Source organism: Beta vulgaris, chromosome 7 (genome assembly GCF_026745355.1).
Source record: "Beta vulgaris subsp. vulgaris cultivar EL10 chromosome 7, EL10.2, whole genome shotgun sequence".
NCBI classification, from domain to species: domain Eukaryota; kingdom Viridiplantae; phylum Streptophyta; class Magnoliopsida; order Caryophyllales; family Amaranthaceae; genus Beta; species Beta vulgaris.
In genome coordinates, this window is record NC_079208.1 from 9,993,707 (window position 1) to 10,014,398 (window position 20,692).

At 35.1% G+C, this 20,692-nt stretch overlaps 1 non-coding gene across 1 annotated transcript; it reads right to left on the reverse strand.

Moving 5' to 3' along the window:
• Positions 1–557: 557 nt before the first annotated feature.
• On the reverse strand, positions 558–664 carry LOC125492130 (small nucleolar RNA R71). Its single transcript, XR_007268575.1, has one exon. It is a non-coding gene; the product is annotated as a small nucleolar RNA R71 (small nucleolar RNA).
• Between the last annotated feature and the right edge of the window lie 20,028 nt (positions 665–20,692).

Consider the following 20,692-nt stretch of genomic DNA (forward strand, 5'->3'; position numbering starts at 1 on the left):
TTCTTGTTGATGTTATGATAAGTTTTTGTTGCAATGTTGTTAAACCAATTTTTAATGGTTTTTGTTAGTTTTATTAATCTTACTTCCCACTATGTAACTTATTTATAGTTTAGTTCGTCCAAAAACTCAAAAGTAATTCATAATTAGACTTACTTAACTAAAATAATTATTAAACGAACAATTAACTTTTTTAATTACTTAATTAAACATGTTTTAAGTTTCAGGATATTACAATAGGTTACTGCTGAAGTTAAGATGCCTTATATTACTCATGCTCACTTTAATATCAAGTCCCATGTGATCCATATGGTGTAAAATAATCAGTTCAGTGGGCTCTAACATGAAGAACCACATGCTCATCTGCAGAGATTTCTCCAATTTTGTGCTACACGAAAATAAAAAAACTGTATCTGCTGATCAGATTCGTTTTATCCTATTTGGATTTTCACTCAGTGCGAAAGCTTTGGAGTGTTATAACAGACACAAAATCTATCACTACCTGGTATGAACTATCCAAAGCATTCCTGGTCTTATTTTATCCATTCTCCAAGATTGCAGATATGAGACACCAGATCACTATATATTATCTCGAGCCAAGGGAGACCCTCTATGAAGCATATGAGAGATTTAAGGATCTGCAGCGTTTGTGCCCCCATCATGGTCTAGAAACTTGGTTTCTCACCCAGATCTTCTACAATGGTACACAACCAGACACACGAAGAATGATAGATGCATATGCAAGGGGAGTTTTCATGGAGAAAGGCCTCACTGAAGGCTATGATTTTGGGGAGCATTTGAAAGCATATTAGTGGAATAATGTCCGTGCTCCTGTCAAGAAAGGTTGTAGACATGATGTGGCGGCTTACTCCCTTATCGCAGGCCAATTGGCACCGTTAACATAGAAGATAGACCGGTTGTAATTAGGTGGTTCTACGCTTATTCAAGTTCATGCCATGGATATTGATTCGGGTATTAGTGGAGTTATCTACAACACTTGTGGTATTGCTCGACACTATTCGCAGGATTGTTTATTTGTTTCTGGGAGGTCATACGATCAAGTAAATGCACTCTAAAGCCACTAGCGACCCTAGTTCAATCCCTACTCCAACATCTACAAACTCGAGTTGAGGCATCATCCTAACTTATCTTACCAAGAGTACCAATGTGTTAAACCCGCAATCACCTCCTTATCAACATTTTAACATTGTAGCTAATAATCCACCTGGATTTCAGCCACGAAAATCTACCCCACCTACCGAAACTACAGTGAGAGAATCGAAAAACATGATTTTGGGTATGCATAAAGGGTTTACTCCCTTCCATTCTCAACTCGAGGCCCTCCATACTCACAACAAGATGCTGGAAACTGAAATGGCACAGATTGGCAGTTCGACATCTACTAGAGCACCTAGCTCTCTCCCATCGTAGCCCGTCCAACCAAGGGACAATGTAAATGCTATTACCTGGAGAAGTATAGTGCAGTTGATGCCCCGATAACGCTAGAGGTGGAATCATGAGTTGCTAAGAAACCACATGAATTATTCGAGGATGCTGAACCTTAGGAAAAGCAAGGAGCTGTGGAAAATACTACAGAGGTGACTAAGGAGAAAATTGTGACGTCGATGATCTAACAACCAATTCCCAAATCGGATGCTCAAAAAGAAGCTTGATCACTAGTTTGGTAAGTTATAGGTGATAAAGAATTTGCAGGTAACAGCTCCTTTTACTGAATTATTAAATCAAGTGTCTGCTTATTCTAGATATTTATAGGAAATTTGGATGCGCAAGAGAGGTGCCCTTTTACAAAATCAATCTCCACCTAAATTGAAAGATCCAGGGAGCTTTTCCATCCCATGTAACATTATTAGCACTATTTTTATTGACAAAGCTTTATGTGATTTGGGTGCCAGTGTGAGTGTCATGCCTCTTCCTATATACAAGCAACTGAACATGGTTGACATAAATGTACTACCATCAATTTGCAAATGGCCGACTATTTTGTGAAATACCCCCAAGGGATATTAGAGGACGTTCCTGTCAGAGTAGATAAATTCTTCATCCGCGTTGAATTTGTCATACTAGATATGGAAGAAGATACACAGATACCTATTATCCGTCGAATACCTTTCCCCCATATTGCTGGAGCTATTATAGATGTTAAAATTGGGAAACTAACATTGACTGTGGGTAATGATAAGGTTACTTTTAGCCTGACCAACCCCCCTAAAAGTCCAATGTTAGAGGAAGCATGCTAGAAAGTTGATGTTACTGATGATCTGACCCATGATTGCATCCCGCATCCAATCTCCCATGATACTTCAGACGATCTCAAAGACTCACAAAAAGGCAATTGGGTATAGCATTGATAATTTGACAGGAATAATCCCAACATTTAATATGCATCAACTTCATCTAGAAGAGGGCCACAACCTAGCATTTAGGGCCAATGCAGGTTGAATCAAAATACGCCAGAGGTGGTCAAGAAAGAAGTTATGAAATAGTTAGATGCAAGTTGTTGAACTACTGATGTTCGTGTCCCTTTGCTTTCCCTTATTGCAATGAGGCCATTGCCAAGTTCAGCTTGGGGAGGATTTTTCTAAGTACTTCTCTCTTTTTTACTTCTTTCTAGTTTAGTTAAGTTACTTTAATTGCTTTATAAAAAAAAATGAAAATCACAAAAAAAAAATGAAAAACAAAAAATTCACATCAATAATCCCAACTATGGGCACTATTTCAATGTTAATTCCAACTAAGGATTATTCTAGTATAATCCTAACTATATCAATTGTCTTCCAAAATTGATCCATTACTTGTTATAACCTGTTTTACAGGTTAACTCGCTTATGTGGCGCAATGTAATTTGCATAATTTTTATTTTTATTTTTTCTTTTAATTTCTCCACATCTCATTTACTTCAAACCTACCAGCCACCATTTCTATCTCTTTCCTCTGACCAATGACCATTTAAATAACCTACATGCCACCCACCCTCCCACCTACTCACCCATCTACCAGCCACCACCCCTCTAGGAAAATCAACAACTACAAGTTAACCGCCCCACCTTCCCTTACTATCCTCAGTGCCTCACTGTCCCCAAATCCTTCTTGCAGTGTATCTCCTCGACCCCTCACCTTCTTCCCTCCGTCCACCCCTCAAACCCACCTCCAAACTCTACTCCGCCAACTCCAACCTCGTCATCCCCTCTTCCTCTCCTCCCCAACTCTACACCCTCAAAACCTTTACCAACCTTTTTGCTCTCCCCCGAACCCCTTCCCTCCAAAAAGAAAAACGGCATCACCGACGTCAACCAAAACGACTTGTTCCTGCTGCTCAAGTTCCCGAGACTATTGTTGGTTCCCCTGACCTTAATGCACAATTAGACTCTATAGGGTCTGATACTCTCGCGTATTTCGACCAAAACTAAATTTTTTTGGCATTTCTAGGGGAACGATTTTAGGGCATGGTGTTTCACTTGGGTTGTAGTTGTTGGCGGTAATTATAATGAGTTTTTCTTGTGCGTTCGGGTAATTGTGTGTGATTGTGTGCGTGGGGGTGGATTCTTTGTGTTAGTTGTGTAAGTGGTGGTGGTTGTGGTTGTGGAATGGTAGTTAATGGTGGGTGTGGTGGTGTGCGATGGGTGGGTATGGTGGTGTGTGATAGTGGTGAAGGTGATGAGTGGTGGATAATTAACTTAAATAAATAAATCAAGAAAAAATACAAAGTATTCCTGTTTAGTAAGTCACTGTTCAGCTGGGATTGTTTCGGGAAGATGCAACCCATAGTTTGTATTATACTAAATTAATACTTAGTTAGGATTAATTCTAGAAGGATGTCCATAGTTAGGATTATTGATGTGAATTTTTCCAATGAAAAGTTGCTGAAAGTATGAAAAATATGAGCTAAATATAGAGTGGATTGATTGCTTCCCTATGCCCTGTATTGTGTTTTGAAAAATTAATTTAACTATTTATATTAGATAGTTGGGCATTTGTGATTGTGATGTTGTGATGTGATCTCTAATTGTCTTGATCTTGAGTGAATTGTGATCTAACGCGCCTACTTTGAATAAATGCTTGAATTTGTTAGATTGTGAGGATTCATTCTTGCCTATGGATTTATATCTATATTCAATCTATTCTTGTGTGTTAGTTCCTCGTAGCATTTCGATATTGATTTTAGCAATGTACTCATTGATTTCTAGTGACATTGGACATGTGCTATAATAGAGGCATTCCTTTGTTTGATTCTTGAGCCTCAAAGTTGATAGATGAATCATTTTTCCTCCTAGCCCAGCTGAGCTTAATGAATTTTCATTTTTATATTAAGCTAAATTACAAACCTTAATCCTTTGCAATGATTATTTGTCAAAAGGCTAGCTTGGGGGAGCATTCATTAGGTTGATACTATGAAGTGTGCTTGATTTTGTGGGTTGGTTGGAAACAATATCTATTTTGGTGCAAAGAAAAGAAAAAATAAAGTGAAAAAAATAATATTGAAAAATCTTAAAAATCTCTATGATCTTCGCTCATTAAACTTCAAAAAGTGTTGAAAATTATACTGAAAGAGACTATTTTTGGTTGGTTCATGAGACTTTAGAATCGGTTATTGTTTTGGTCATGTGTTGATGCCATGGGGGTTGTTTCGACCACATCTAGTCTTGTTACTAGTGTTTTTTGCTCCTATTTTCTTGGCTTTTCCACCACATTCCCTAAATAATTTATTTACTTCTGCATGAGCCCCATTACAACCCTGAGAGAGACCTCTTGAGTATTTGATTGTTTAGTGGATTGATACTGAGTCAATTTGCCAAAGTTAAAGAGTAAGTTTGTTATTTGAGTCGACCTAGTTAGGATAAGCGATATTATACCTTTCTAAACAGTACCTGAGAGTGTATGTGGGAAGGAACATCATGGTTGAGTTGGTGAGTGCTCGGGCACATATTATGCCTGCCACAAAATTGACAAGAGTGACATCTCGGTGAGCACCTTTTTCAAGGTTTGCATGTTATGTAAGGCAGTTGCATTTGATTGTTTGCTTGGATGATCGGTGGTCAGGGTAATCTGAGCAATTGAACTTGGATTTTGCTTGCTTAAAAGATTTGGAGTATTGAAAATGTGTGAGCCTGAATTTCCTGTCTAAGGGGTGAAGCAATTATGTTCATGCTCATGTTGTGCTTTGCTTGGGGACAATAGCTTGGGGTGGTTTGATGTTATGGTTTTATATAGAGTTTTTTCTCCCTACTTATAAGCTAATGTGTGTGTTAATGGTGCTCTTACAAGACATTTTATGCTAACTATCATCTGCTTGTGCTTTTCTATTTTGTGATGATTTATAGGTTTTAGGTATAGCCGGCGAAATTGACCCGTACCCGTTGACCCGACCCGAAATACCCGACCCGCAACCCGTTTTCCACCCGAAACTAACGACCCGAATATAACCCGAAATCCGAAATAACCCGACCCGACCCAAACCCGACCCGAATTAAAATAGACCCGAATATGACCCGAACTCGAATCTACCCAAACCCGAATCTACCCGACCCGAAAATGACCCGATAATGATGACCACAACCCGAACCCAACCCGAAAAGTTGTCATATTAGTTACTTTTTATACAAATTTAAGGAAAATATTGTATTGAAATATTATATATAATTTAGCCACTGTCCATGAATTATTTAATCTACTCTCATTAGTTTTATATGTGTTTTATTTATTTGGGAGATTGAAAACCCGTTCTAGCCCGACCGTTTTAACCCGACCCGTTCTAACCCGACCCGAAATGACCCAAAAGCTCATGGACCCGACATTAACCCGCACCAGAACAAACCCGATTCGGACCCGACTCGACCCGAACAAAAAGTTGACCCGATTATGACCCAACCCGTTTTAACCTGACCCGTACCCGACCTGTTTGACCCGTTTGCCACCTCTAGTTTTAGGGAACTATTTCTCTATTATTTGCTACTCTATGACTACTACAATAGATTGGAGAGGTCTGAAGGCACGTATACTGAGTTTTGTGGTCCTAAGGACACATTTCGGATTGGAAAAAGAACATTAGAAGACTTGGCGTCTGAAGCCAAGAAACGAAGAAAAGCAGCTTCGCCCAATCCCATCGGGTGGCCATCTTTGTTTGAAATAGTTTTCGTTGCGGGCGATCGGGTGGTATTGGCTCCGTCGTAGTTCGTTGTTATGGCCCGATTAGGCGGAGTAGCCAGTTTTCTTCGGGTGGTGGTAGTTTGTGTTGCAAAGAGGATTCTGGGGCTAATTGAGTTGCCCGATCTTATCGGGTGGGTTTGGCCAGATCAGGTGACGTCCCGATTTTCTTATTTTTATATTTTTTGGGTTGTTTTCGGACTACTTTTCTTTTATGTTCAAGGTTTTATATAAATAGAAAAAGCAGAATAGTGTTGAAACACTTTTTTTTTCTTTTTTTCTCTTTAGTTAAAAGACCCCTAGTTATTGCTTTTCTCCTTGGATTCAAGATTTCACCTTTCGATTATTTACAAGTTTCAATATAGTTATTTAATTTGATAATCTTTTATATTGCTTTCTTTATTATTGCTTAGATCAATTTCATAATTGTTTGAAATCATACCAAGTATGAAATTTTATATTGATATTGTTATTGCTTTCATAAATATGAGTGAATAGATTTCTTTCTAAGGTTGTGGGGATCTATATATACAGTGAGAGATTAATAGATTAGTTTAATTGTCTATTATTTCAATTACTTCTTATGATTGAATCGTTCATACTAGATTTATAGATTAGGCCTGATTTATATTTCTACCTTCGCAATATTGTATCTACTTCGAGAGGAGAGATAATGTACACGCTTCCAATCATTAGGCAAAGTGACCCTTGACCATGCGAGAGCGGCTGAGTAATGTTTGAGGGAGGCAATGTTCGAGAGAAATTGCATGTGCCCTAGGTAAATTGACTTATTAGGTATGTAGTTATTATTTGTCCCTGATTTCTTGAATTATATGCATAGTGATCCATGATCCTAGTTCTTTATTAATTGATTTATTCCCTAATTCTAATTCTACTATTAGTTTAATTTAGTTATTACAAAATCCAGTCTTTTGATAGTTAGTATAATAGGATTGTTCAATTTAACTAGTAACACCATCTCCCTGCAGATTTGACCCTACTTGCCTTACTATATTAGTAGAGAGACCTATAGGTTTATTTTTTAGACTACGCAACTGAGGGGGCGGAGGGTCTGTGAGGGAGGGGGAGAGGTTTGCGGGGCTGCGGGTGATAGGGGGTTGCTGGGCTGCAGGGGAGGAGAGAGGGGACTGCAGGGGGTGGGGAAGGGGGATGCTGGGGTGGTGGGGGGGCTACGGGGGTGGTTAGGCTGCGGAGGTGGGGGAAGGGGTGGGGTGGAGGAGGGTGGTTAGGGTTAGGGGTATTAAATTAGGGGTTACGTTTAGGGTTAGTGCCAGAGAGGGTTAGGTTTAGTGGAGTTAATGAGGGTTTGAGGGTGTAATTAGGGGTTAATAACTAATGGAGTCAACGCCCGTTAGTCATTAAGGGCATGTTGTGAATTTCTTAAAAAGTGGGGGGGGGGGTATATGGTGAATTTCGAAAGTTGAAAGCGTATATATGGTGGAAAAAATAAATTTGCTAGGGGTATATGGTTAAATAACCGAAATAATTACTTCAAGTTCTCAATTACTTTTTAACGTAAAGCCTTTGAGATTTTACTTTAGGCATCGAAACCTTGGCTCGAATACCACTCTTTAATACGCCAATTCCTAAGTATCATTATTAGCATAAATAATCAAGTGATTAGCAGCGGAAGACCTAACTTAATCGGTGCGTTACTAACGTACCTCCCATTAGGAAGATACAAGGAAACAATCTTTCATAAAACTAAACATATTATAATAATCACATCTAATAACTTAAACATAACTAAAGTTTCATAATTGAGTGTAAGTGAAGTTATAATTCACAACCGTCTTCGTTGCATAAGTAAAGTTAATCTCTCCTCACTGATACGCTTCCCATCTTCATAAGCATACCTAAAACTAAAAAAACAAAATGTCATGAGCCGAGCCTCGGTAACATACTACCCTAACATCATAAAAATATTTCAATTCATTTTAGTTGCAAACATGTAGTAGAGAATATAGTTAAACCATTTCATAAACCTATAACTTAAATCATACAGATTGTCATAAGTCATCATCATCCTTCATCAACATATTCATTATCAGAAAACTTTTATTAGTTAATTGAGTAAAGCGAAAGGCAAAGCCACCGAGGATATAAGCCCCCCCATCAGAAGGTGGCATATAATGCCATAATATATCTTAACAGAAGGCAAAGCCATCTCGGACATTTGTCCCCCATTAGAAGGTGGCATATAATGCCATTAGTAACAGAAGAGGACATTGTTCCGCATCAGAATGTGGCATAATGTTATAATGCGGGTGCCACCGAGTACGTTGTCCCCCATTAGAAGGTGAGGTTGCCACCGGAAGGTACGTGGAAGACCCCACATAATAGAATACTCTTTCACTTAACTTTTTTTACGTATTATAATTACATTACATAATCGTTATTTTAATTATAAAACATAATCGTAATCATTAAACGTAGTCATAATTGTATTTTTGTAATATGAAAGTTGTCATATTTCATAGCATCAAATCATTTAATAAACATCATTTACATAGACAAACATTTCATATGTCGCACACCATAAATAACATAGCATAGACAAACATTTCATGTTACTTGAATTCTTGCTTAACAACCTTGATAGCCAGGGGAGACTTGTAATATCCTTTATACTTTTTAATCTAGCCAAGAATAGTGATATTAATATACGCTTTATTATTTAATCTTTAAGCCATAGTATTAATTAGAGTTTAATATAGTCATATGAGTCATGATATTGTCATTATCTTGCTAAAACAATCATACTTGTTACTTAAAGTTATAAGAAATTTCGTAATTAATAGTTATTATTATTTAACTTATTGAAGTGACTGCGTTAACTAGTAAGTGGAGTAATTAAATATATTTTCTACAAATTTTCATTATTATACACCATTTATAATTACAACTCATATTAATAACTCGATTTTATAACTACTCCATTTAATTATAAGTAAGTTTGATTATGTTAAAGTGCAAATCTTGTGAGTCCAAAGTTGGCATCAACTAATGGGTTACTACTAATTATATACTAAATATTACTAAATTAAAGCCTCTAGCTTCACCACAATAATCTAATCAAAATTTGTTATAAAAAGGTCCATAGTCATTATTAATCAAACTATACTTATTACAGAGGCTTTCCATTAAACTAGTCATTAAACAAGTTTATTATTATTTAGTCCATTTATTTTCCATAATATTAATTAATCATATTGTATTGACAAACCAAGTTAACTAAACATTGTAAGTGGATATGAGTATTAGTGAATCAATAATATTATAATTATAGCTTATACTTGAATTATATAATTAGCATGGGTTTTTGGAAGTTTTTAATTAATTAATTAATTGCGTAACAGGTTGAAACCAATAACCAATTGAAAAAATTCTTATAATTTTATATGTATGCATATAAATATTACACGTGCGTGTTTGTTACTAATATTGTTCTAGAAATCCAGTCTGAAAGAAAAAAATACTTTCATAAAACTTAAACCATGTAACGGTTCAGTTAGGATCATAGTCTTCTTCAAAAGATTCTTCGTATAACCATAGTAGGTCCAAAGAAGAGTGAAGGGCTACTAAGTTAAGAAGTAGCTAATTTGCTCAAATCAGATTTGCAGAAAATAGGAGGAATAAACAAATCTTGGAAAGAAATCTTGAAGATTATATTGATGAGTAACAAGTTCTATTTCAGATTTGAATCCTTGGACTATAACCCTTATAAGGGCCAAAGATGAAGGGGTGAAAATTTTAAAAATATATATTTTCAAACTCTTACACATGTGTGCTAGTAATACCTATCATTTATTTAGGATGAGAAGGGATTTTGGAGTCCAAATAAAGAGTGAAGTTGGGGTAGGAATTGTTGGGACATATTAATTTAAAGTAGTAGGGTTTTCTCATTTAAAATATGAGGGAAAATTAAAAGTGGGTATTCAATTAAGTGGCTAACACCTGTAGGTAGACTATACAAGTCTAAAAACATTAAAATTCTACTGATGAAGGGATGTCCACTCTCCCTCTTTCTCCCCCTTATTACACACCTAAACCATGAGATTTTCCTCCTTTCTATTTCTTTCTTCTTTTCATACTTATTCTCTCAAACCGCCTTAAGAAAATCTAACCTAGCTCTGTGCATGTAATTTTTTTCAAAAAAATAAGGCTTGAAGTAAAGTTTTGGGAAGACATAAGGAGATCTAGAAGAAGCAACTCACATCGTAAGGTAAATGAAGCAATAGAAGTAAAATGGTATGTTTTTCAAAGTGAGATTCAAGGTTAGATCACGAAAATAATGACATGCATCAATGTATTCGTGTAGGTATTAGAGTATCTAAGCCATTTAAAGTTAAAGAAGCTAAATAAGTATTCAAGTGAAAACCCAGCGAAAACTAAGTTACTTAAAAACACTACATTTTCTATTTACCTTCTTATTTTTGTGTGAAATGATATTGGATTGTATAAAAAATTGTGCATGTATAAAATAAATTATTGAGATTAGTACATACATGTGAAATTTTGAACCATAACTATAGTTGCTTGTAAAGGATTTTGAATTACAAGTGAAAATTGTTAAATATCCACCCAAAGGAGGTAGGAAATTCACACTAGTATAGCAAAAATAATACAAGATGGCTGGTGTGTGGTTCTAAAAAATCTATATATATAAATAAATATATACATAATTACAAAATGTTGAAGTTGTTGTTATATCTAAGATCTTTGTTCCTACTTGAATTTTCATGAATAACTACTCATAGAAAAAGTTTCTCTAAATTGGGTCGATTGGATGAATATCATTTTCAGATTTCGTATTATCTGTTTCTGTAAATCATACTTTTGACCCCCTAAACTCATTTTTTAGGTCTTTCCTATTTCAGTAAAAAATATTCGTATCAAAAAGTTCTTGAGGTTAGGCTTTGCAATTTCCTGATTCAGAGTACTGAGCAGCAACTTATGGCCATTTCAAGTTCACTATTTTTGCTAGAATTATTCTGACGAAAGATTCAAATGTTCAAGTTAACTCAATCCTCTTAATGAAGTTTAAATGAGCACATTAAGTGCATGCATAACATTCACAAGCAGTAAAAAAAATTGGTTTATTTTCCTCTATCTTTATATTTGGCCATTACAAGAAGTTGTTTAATGTATAATAAAAGATTTCAAAAGAAGAATTAAGTCTTCCCCGTCCATGGATGAATACGATTTCTTCGAAATAAGAATAATATTTATAAACTGTACATTTTGATTGTTTTTGTAATTAATTGGGACCAAGTACTATTATAATGGGTAAAGGTCTGTACCAAATGGTGTACAATATGAACAACAACAAAATCCTTCGAGGATGGGTGATCTCCTTCATAACCCTCGTTGGGTGGGTGAAGCGCAACAAACAATGAATAAAGGGACATGTCCCAGTTAAGGCTTGCAAGCATAATAATTAAACGGTGGGGTGATGGCCTCCTTTAGTTTAGAGACAATCGGCTTCTTATATAGGGAGCCCCTCTCTACTCGTGTTCACTTTACCCTCAAATAACTAATCAAATCGGACTAAAAAGGTTTTGAATGTTCTAAGTGGTAGCCTTTCATGATATAAAATTTTAAATTTCAAGCGTTTGTGCAAAGATAGTAATCAAAGGTCATGTGTTCAATACCTTGCAGTTACACTTTTTTTTTTTTTTTAAATGAGGAGTAGATATAGACATAAAACATTTTCATTAAAAATATAAGTAAAGTACCACGTCGCACATAAGCTTTTTTTCACACGTATTTTAATATATTTGTATAGATACTATACTCTCATATTTTTACTTTGATTCTTATTTTTTATAGTACTACAATATTCTACTGTGAATCTGAATTTTTCTATAATACTATTATAGTCTCTTATTTAAATCGTCACTTTTTCCTTTTAATAGTTTTAAACTATAGTCCTACCTTTGTAATATTTATTATTGTTAATTTTATTTGGGCCCATTCGGAAATCCGTAGTAAGATGAATTTCCTTTGGGCTGCCCTTGTACAAGGCCACTCACCTAAAGGCCCAATAAACCCCAAACCCCCCCTTCTCCCAATAATATTGAAATTTTGCTTTCACCAAGATTTGAACCTCGATCTCCCATGTGGGAGATAGGAAGCCATACCATTAAACCGAAGGGTCCTTGGTATATTTCTTATTGTTATATGCTCTTGTGCACAACTTTATTCTCCCATTACTCACTTTTATTCTCCTTTTTTTTTTATTCAGTAATTAACTAGCCCAAGCTGGATCAACCCTCATGAGATGAGAGTAAGAAGGAGGATCCCAACCCATAAGTAAACTTGCAGAGACCGGAAATTGAGAATTATATCTGCAAGCAAATATTTACACAAAGTCTCCAAATTAGGATTTATGAGAGTCGAATGCCCGACCGTAAGATTCAGAGGCGGTTCTTGGCCCATGCAATAGTAGCCTTCATATGCACGCGATGCGTGCGTTAATTTGAAAATTTGTTATTTTATTAGATACTCCATTCGTACTTTATTTATGATTAAACTTAAATGTGAAAAATTCAACCGTTAGATGAATTTAGATATATTAATTCGCTAATGTAAAAAAATAAAAAGGTTGTGAGTGATTGTTAACATTAATTTTTTGTGAATGAATATTGAACAGAAAGAACATAAATTATGAGTTGGTTTAACTGAATTAAAGAGTATCAAAGGTCGTGAATGTTCACACTTTTCATGTGCACGTTATGTATGCCATCTTTTTTTATAAGGTATAAATATTTTGTCCATTTAATTTTTGATTGAAGTATTTGATGCATATACCATTTTAAACTTGTTTTAAATGGCAAGTTGGAATGAGAATTTTTAAATGATTTGCTTTTGTAATTTTTTTCATTCCATTAATTAGATCATTAAGGGTATTTTAGTCACTTCAAAAGAGGACACCACACCTCCTCCCTTGGCTTATATAATAGAGATAGGAGACGGAATAGGGCCCCAAAAATAGAGGGGCCCCGAAATATATTATATATATATTAAATGTTTGAAAGAAAAACAAAAGGAAAGCATTTGGATCAGTGGTAAAGTAGTAAGGGATGGGACAAAGGGGCGCGTGTTCAATTCTACTTAGGAGCAGTTTTTTTTTTTACTTTTTGATGTTTTAATTATCACTGCTGACTCATCACCTACTCACATTTCCAATAAAATTTACTCTATTTATATCTAAATATTTGTTTATTTATAATTATTTGATATGTTGAGAGTCTTTTTTATTTATTCAGAATCTAATATCTTTTATGAACTAAATATGAAAGGCCCAATTTTAAGAGAGCGTATAGGGCCCCCGCTATATTTGCCCCACCCCTGGTAAGATTGGAAGGTGAGAGCTCCAACCATTGAGCTCACATATGATTTTCAACTCACTTATATTCTCCTTCCTACCTTTTTCACTTTGTCACTACTTTTGCTAATATCCTCTCTAACTTTTGCATATTTTCCTCTAATGCCTTTTCTCATCAACATTTGCACTTTTTCCTTACTCTGTGTGCAAAATCAAATGTTTTAATAAAAAAAAGGAAGTAGTACATAATCACAGGTCAAAGTAGAAAATGCTATAATGTCAAAAACCAAATTGTGGCATTTATTTTTGATAGGTCAAATATACTAGTAATACACATAATATATCTACGGCATGTTGTTTTCTCTTACTCGTATAGCAAGAGTAAAATCATGCAAAAAGTGCAGCTCAATGAATCTCTGTAAAGACAACAAGAAAGGAAATTGAATTCTGCTTGCAACATTTTCAAAGAGAGGACAAAACCCAATAGTTGTTGCACACATCAACGAATCAATGGACTAAACCCATCCTATGAATCGGACGGAAATCAGCCAGCAAAAATGCACCAACAAGCAAGCGCATATACAATTTAAAGGGCCTATCTGAATCTCACGTTACGCGAGAACCGAGGCACGGCATCAGCAAATCTGATGGTAATGGACCCTACCCGGATCCGTGGATCCAGATCCATTTTTGATGGATCTGGATCCTCAAATTTTGGACCCTATGGATCCGGGTAGGATCTGGATCCTATTTGAAAAAAACGGATCTGGACCAGGTCCTAAATTATTACCCAGATCCAAATCCATTTACCCATTTTTATAATATTATTATAATTTAATATTATATTTTGATAATATTATATAATATTAGTTAGTACATGTAAAACGGATTTTCGCTTGAATTTCGGATTATTATTTTAATTAATGTGTGATTTTTGTGCGAATTTGCAGGATAATTAAGTTCGAAAATTGGGTTGATAACTAATCTACACTTTGATAATTGAATACTTGTAAGTAGTTGCAATGGTTATTTTTCAAAACTTAAATGTATTTTTTTGTTGACATTAGATAACTTTATCATTTAACATCTTTAACTATTGTGAAAATTAGGTTAGTTTGAAGACAATAGGCAAGGAACCGTTTTGGATCCGTTTAGGACCCGGATCCATATGATCCATCTAGATTTGGATCTGGATCCTCATTTTTATTACCCAGTAAATCCGGGTAGGATATGGATCCTTGCCTAAAAAACGGATCTGGATCCTAGAGGACCCTATCCAGATCCTACCCATTGCCATCTCTACTCGTGGGTAGTGAATAGCGATGCATATCCAACTATGACTAGCTAATAATTCTTCCGTTCTTAATTACTTACAACTAGAGACTGGCATGGGCCGGGCCCGCCCGACACGATTTGGGCCCGGCCCGGCACGAACCCGCTCGAGGCCCGGCCCGGCCCGTTGTCCGCTACATGGGCCGCGGGCCTGTCACGGTCAAGAAATTTTATTTCCGACCCGCGGGCCGAATGCTCCTTTTCTTTGTTTTTTTACACTAAAACTGTCAAAAATACAAAAATACAACACAAAACATGGGCCGACCCGCGAAAAGCACGAGCCCGGCCCGCGGTCTTGTGGGCCTGGGCCGGGCCATGGAAATTTTTTTGAAATTTCAAGCCCCGCCCGGCTTGGCCCGCCATTTACTCAAGTCCGCGGGCCGAGCCCGTGAACAGGCCCGGCCCGACCCATGCCCACCTCTACTTACATCACATGTTATTTTTTTTTTTTTTGGGAAACAAGAACAATATATTAAAACATAATTAAGTTCATACAAACACGCACTTATCCATGGTCATCATGTACCATGTTTAGTGCAGAAGAGTAACAGGTACTAGCGTCTAGGCGTGGAAACATTATACAGACCGGGGGAGGGGAGTTGAAAAATTCTACTGAATTAAAAGCTGATGTCCTCCCTTTTGCGTATTTTGCTAAAGCATCAGCTAACTTGTTCGACTCTCTTCCTTCATGGAGCAGCTTGATTCCTGCGGTTTCTTGGAGCAACCCCCTACACATGACAATTACATTATAAATATTACTTTTTACATTACTAAAACTTTGTATTTCCTTGATTGCATTTTTGCAATCCGAGCCTACGATGGCTTCATCCCAGTTCATGTCTGCGGCCCACCGTAGGCTCATGAGTATTGCACGAGCCTCAGCTTCAAGGGCATCCATACAGTGAGTAACCATTGTAATACCGCCAAGCCAAGAGCCCCTATTGTTCCTGCATACCACGGCTAAGCACGATACTTTAGAATTATAATCAAAGGAGCTATCCACATTTAGTTTCATAGAACCTGGAGGTGGGGGTTGCCATATTGCACTACTTAGGGAAAAATTTGTTAAAAGGACCGAGTTGGGAATTTCATGGTTCAAGCGAGGATGAAGGGGTTGGTGAAGGCCTTGAGAGATTGGAGAGGTGAGGTCGGGTGCTTTACCCACCTTAGGAAGGCTCCTTGAGAAGAACCATTCGGTGGCGGCCCAACGCGAATTTTTTATAGAAATGGAACAAGAAATATTTTTCCTGTTTAAAACCCAAGCATTCCTTCTTAACCATATTGCCCAAATAGTGAAGATGAAACTGACATTAGAAGGAGTAAGAACCCCATTCCCCCCCACGCCACTGCTATGATCTTCCGAAAAATTAGACTTAATCCATCCATTGAAATCTGTAATATCTAGAACCATGAAGTCAACATTCCTCCATATTTCCATAGCTCTATGACATCTCCTTAAAATGTGATCCATGCTTTCTTCAATATTTGGACAAAAAGGACAACTACTAGGGTGACTAGGTACTCTATAATTGATATTCCCATTTGTCGGCATTCTATTCCAAACAATTTGCCACACAAAGAAATGATGCTTAGGAAGCCCTGGCCCTTCCCAAATCCACTCCCATGAGTTCGCATCTTCCCGAGGAGAGATGGAGCTCAAAGCTTTTTTTGAGCTAAATTTCCCTAAATGAGACCATAAGGAGAAGAGACTATCAGACTTATTAGCGAACCTAATTGAATTAATTCTATCCTTGATTTCAAGAGGAAGAGGAATGGAAGATAGGCACGAGATGTTATTCGTATTTAAATCCTGGACTTTTAGGGAGAGATCCGTCTCTTTTAGAGGGCCGGCTATTAGTGATCTTAGGCTTTCACCATTAATCCATTTATCGTTCCACAAATTTATGCTCGCCCCATTCCCAACCTCCCAAGCTAGGCTATGGACGTAACTCTCCCACCCAACCCCGATGCTCTTCCAAATATGAGAGCCTTTCTTAAAATTAAGCGGTTCGTCGTTCTTATTGAAATATTTTTCCATGATGATTTTTGAGGCCCACAGAACATTATTATCGAATTTCCAGCAGAGGCGCGCTAGGCTAACCTTATTAATGGAATCATGAGAGACTAAACCCAGGCCTCCCTCTTTTTTGGGAGTACAAATGTATTTCCAAGCTATCCAGGAGATTTTTTTCCTATTTTCACTACTGTTCCAGAAAAAGTTACTACAAATGGAATCCAACTTATTTTTTATGCCAACGTGGAAATTAAGCAGATGCATGTAGTACCTTGGGATAGCCTGAAGGGTTGCATTTATTAAAATGGTTCTCCCAGCTTTGTTTAGGCATTTGGATTTCCAAGAAGCAAGCTTACTAGTGATCTTATCAATTATGAAACTAAGTTTCTTTTTCGAAGGCTTTTTATGACAAAGAGGGAAACCCAAGTAAGTACCAAGGTCATTGGTGCTGGCTATGTTAAGGTCTTGTTCAAAGTCATCAATAACACCTAAATTTGTATTAGGGGAAAAATAGAGCATGCTCTTAGAGGTGTTCGATTTTTGGCCCGAAAAGTCAAAAAAAATTTTAAGAATTTTATTGAGAGAGGATAGAGTAGAAAGATTCGCTTCTCCGAATAGGAGAATGTCATCAGCAAAAAATAAATGGGAAATTTCCGTTCCCCCCCGACGGACCTGGAAAGGCTTCCACTCTTTTGAGGCACAAGCTTCGTGTATGGTGCTAGAAAGGTATTCAAGACAAATAATGAAAAGGTAAGGGGAAAGGGGGTCTCCTTGTCTAATACCTCTATAGGGGATAAAACTTTCCGTTCTAATACCGTTAACCTGAATGCAACAATGACCAGCCGAAACACAACTCATTATTAGTTTTATAGAGTTATAAGAAAAGTTTAGTCTTTTGAGGCAATGTTCAATAAACGGCCACTCTAATCTATCATAGGCTTTCTCAAGGTCTAATTTGAGAGCAAAAAGGCCCTTTTTCCCCTTCTTCTTATTCATAGAATGGAGAATTTTCGATGCTATAATGTAGTTCTCCTCCGCACCCCTACCCGCAATGAAACTATTTTGGTTAGGAGAGATAACATTTTGAAGATGAGGCCTAATTCTATTGACAATTATTTTAGTAACAATTTTATAACACGTGTTGACTAAACTTATAGGCCTGAAGTTATTAACCCGAAGAGGGTTCTCGATTTTTGGAATAAGCGAGATAAGGGTCGAATTTAGAGACTTAGGGACCTCACAATTTTTGAAAATGTTCGCAGCACAATTAAAGCAATCCTCTTTTTGGATTTCAATTTGTTTAGAACATTATCTTTTTTACATATTTTTTCTCTTTATCTATCTTCTTATTATATGGGTTATCTTTCTCCTTTATTTCTCACTTCCTACCTAAATTATTGTGCCTCCCTCTATTGTAAGTAAATGAAACGAAGGAAGTATAGATCTAGAACTTTTAGATGAAGTCGTATGTTATTTTATAAACAAAATAGTTTCATTGAGGTAAGGATTGAATTTAAGTGAGGAGGGATTTTGTCGAACATCATCGTTCATATGTATATTATTATAAAATATGCACATTTAGTTGAAAAATATATGTATGTAAATTTAAAAACATATGCCTATACACTTCTTAAAGGTTCTAAATTCATCCATCTCATTCCTCTTATCTTATTTTTTCTATTGGATCTTTTTCCTTTATATAAGAATGACACAAAAATTTCATAAGAATTTTTTATTGACGGGATATTATAAGAGATATATGAATTATTGGGGAAAACAACAGAGATTAGGAAAACAATATATTAACTACTAGGTCAATGAGAAAATTACGTATTGTCTCTAAGAAGTATTACATGTTAGAGTTTGTCTTGTAAGAGATCGCCTACTTTTAAATTAAAATTAGGCAATGGTAAGTCCAATATTAAAAACAAAATTAGCCCAATAGTAACAAGGATAATTTATTTCGGTGACTAGTTTAATCCATTTATTTACTAGGTCTACTTTTATATTAAAATTAGACGATCTCTTTTAGTAATTTTTATACATTTTAATATGTTATATAAATAATTGTATAATACTACTAGGTTTATATTAGGCTATTAGGAATAGTAGCTTTTAAATTCTATTGTTTGCACAAGTTAGGGCATGTTCTCCCCAACTTATTTTCAGTTCAGTTCAGTTCAGTTCAGCTCAGTTCAGTTCAGCTCAGCTCCATTCTTTTATAATCATTTTGTTAAATATTATTATTATGTTGGTCTAATTTATTTTACTAATTACTCTTATTATTATTATTATTATTATTTATTTTATATCATTATTAAGTATTATTATTATTATCATTATTATTAATATTATTATTATTATTATTATTATTATTATTATTATTATTATTATTATTATTATTATTATTATTATTATAGCTTTATTCATTATTATTACTATTATTATTAGAAGGAACATGGTTTAGGTCAAAAGCACAAATAAACCCACGTTTTTTAGCCCATAAACCAATCAAATCGCGTCAAAACGGTTTATGATGCAATTTTGCACGGTCCGACCCAATCATTAATTTTATTACTAAATATATTATTATATTATTAAAATAGTAATATTAATTTACTTCTTATATATTATTGTTATTATATAATCATCATCAAGTATTAATATATTAATACAAATAATATAAAATAATTATTATTAATTATCATTAATTATTATTATTAATAATAATTTATGATTATTAATATTATTTATTCATAACTATCATTTAAAAATATCCAAAATACTATTAATATTCATTATTATTACTTATCATTATAATTATTATTTATTATTCATGTTATTATTGTTTAAATATTATTTATATATTTATTACATTCAATTCAATTCAATTCAATTCAATTAAATTCAATTCAATTCAATTCAGTTCAGTTCAGTTCAGTTCAATTCAGTTCAGTTCAGCTCAGCTCAGTTCAGTTCAGCTCAGCTCAGCTCAATTCAGTTTAGTTCAGTTCAGTTCAGCTCAGTTCATTTGTTTTATGCCGAAGAGAACAGACCCTTATTTTAATGTCCTCGATTTATATTTATAATACTACAGTCTCCTACTTCTACTATGATTCTTATTTTTTGTAGTACTATAATCTCCTAATTCTACTACAATTCTGATTTTTTCTATAACAATATAGCTAGTATCCTATTTCTATTATAATTTTTTTTTCTTTTAATAGTTTAAACTTATAGTCCTACTTTTGTGATATTTCTTTATTTTAGGTCTGTTCTGTTCGACTTATTTTAACTTATCTAAGATCTTATAATATTAGATAATATAAGATAGATGTTCTGTTAACTTATTTTCACTCATTTTAGGAAAAAAAATAAGATAAGATAAGAGAAGATGAGATAAGATAAGATTTTATAAGATCTTATAAGATAAGATAAAATAAGTTGAACAGAACAGACCTGATGTGCACAATTGTATAACTAAGCATATTTTAAGCTGTATATTGGAAACTTTGTAGGTTAGGGATCTACCGAAGCTAGGAAACTATATCTTTGAGTAACTCTAGTTGATGTTATCTTTCTTATGCGTAGAAGAATTTTTATAGTTCTATATAAACAATAATCTGAACTCTTATTTAAAGAAAAAAAATCCTATATAATCATCTCTCCACGATAATCAACAATATTAGTCTGATGAATACCAGACGGAAGAAGCAGAAGACCTCTTCTCGTGCATGTTTTTATGCCTTACCCCAAGAATTGATCCCAGAAATACTCAAAAGATTACCCATAAAATCTCTGCTAAGATTCAAATCAATAAGCAAAGATTGGAATTC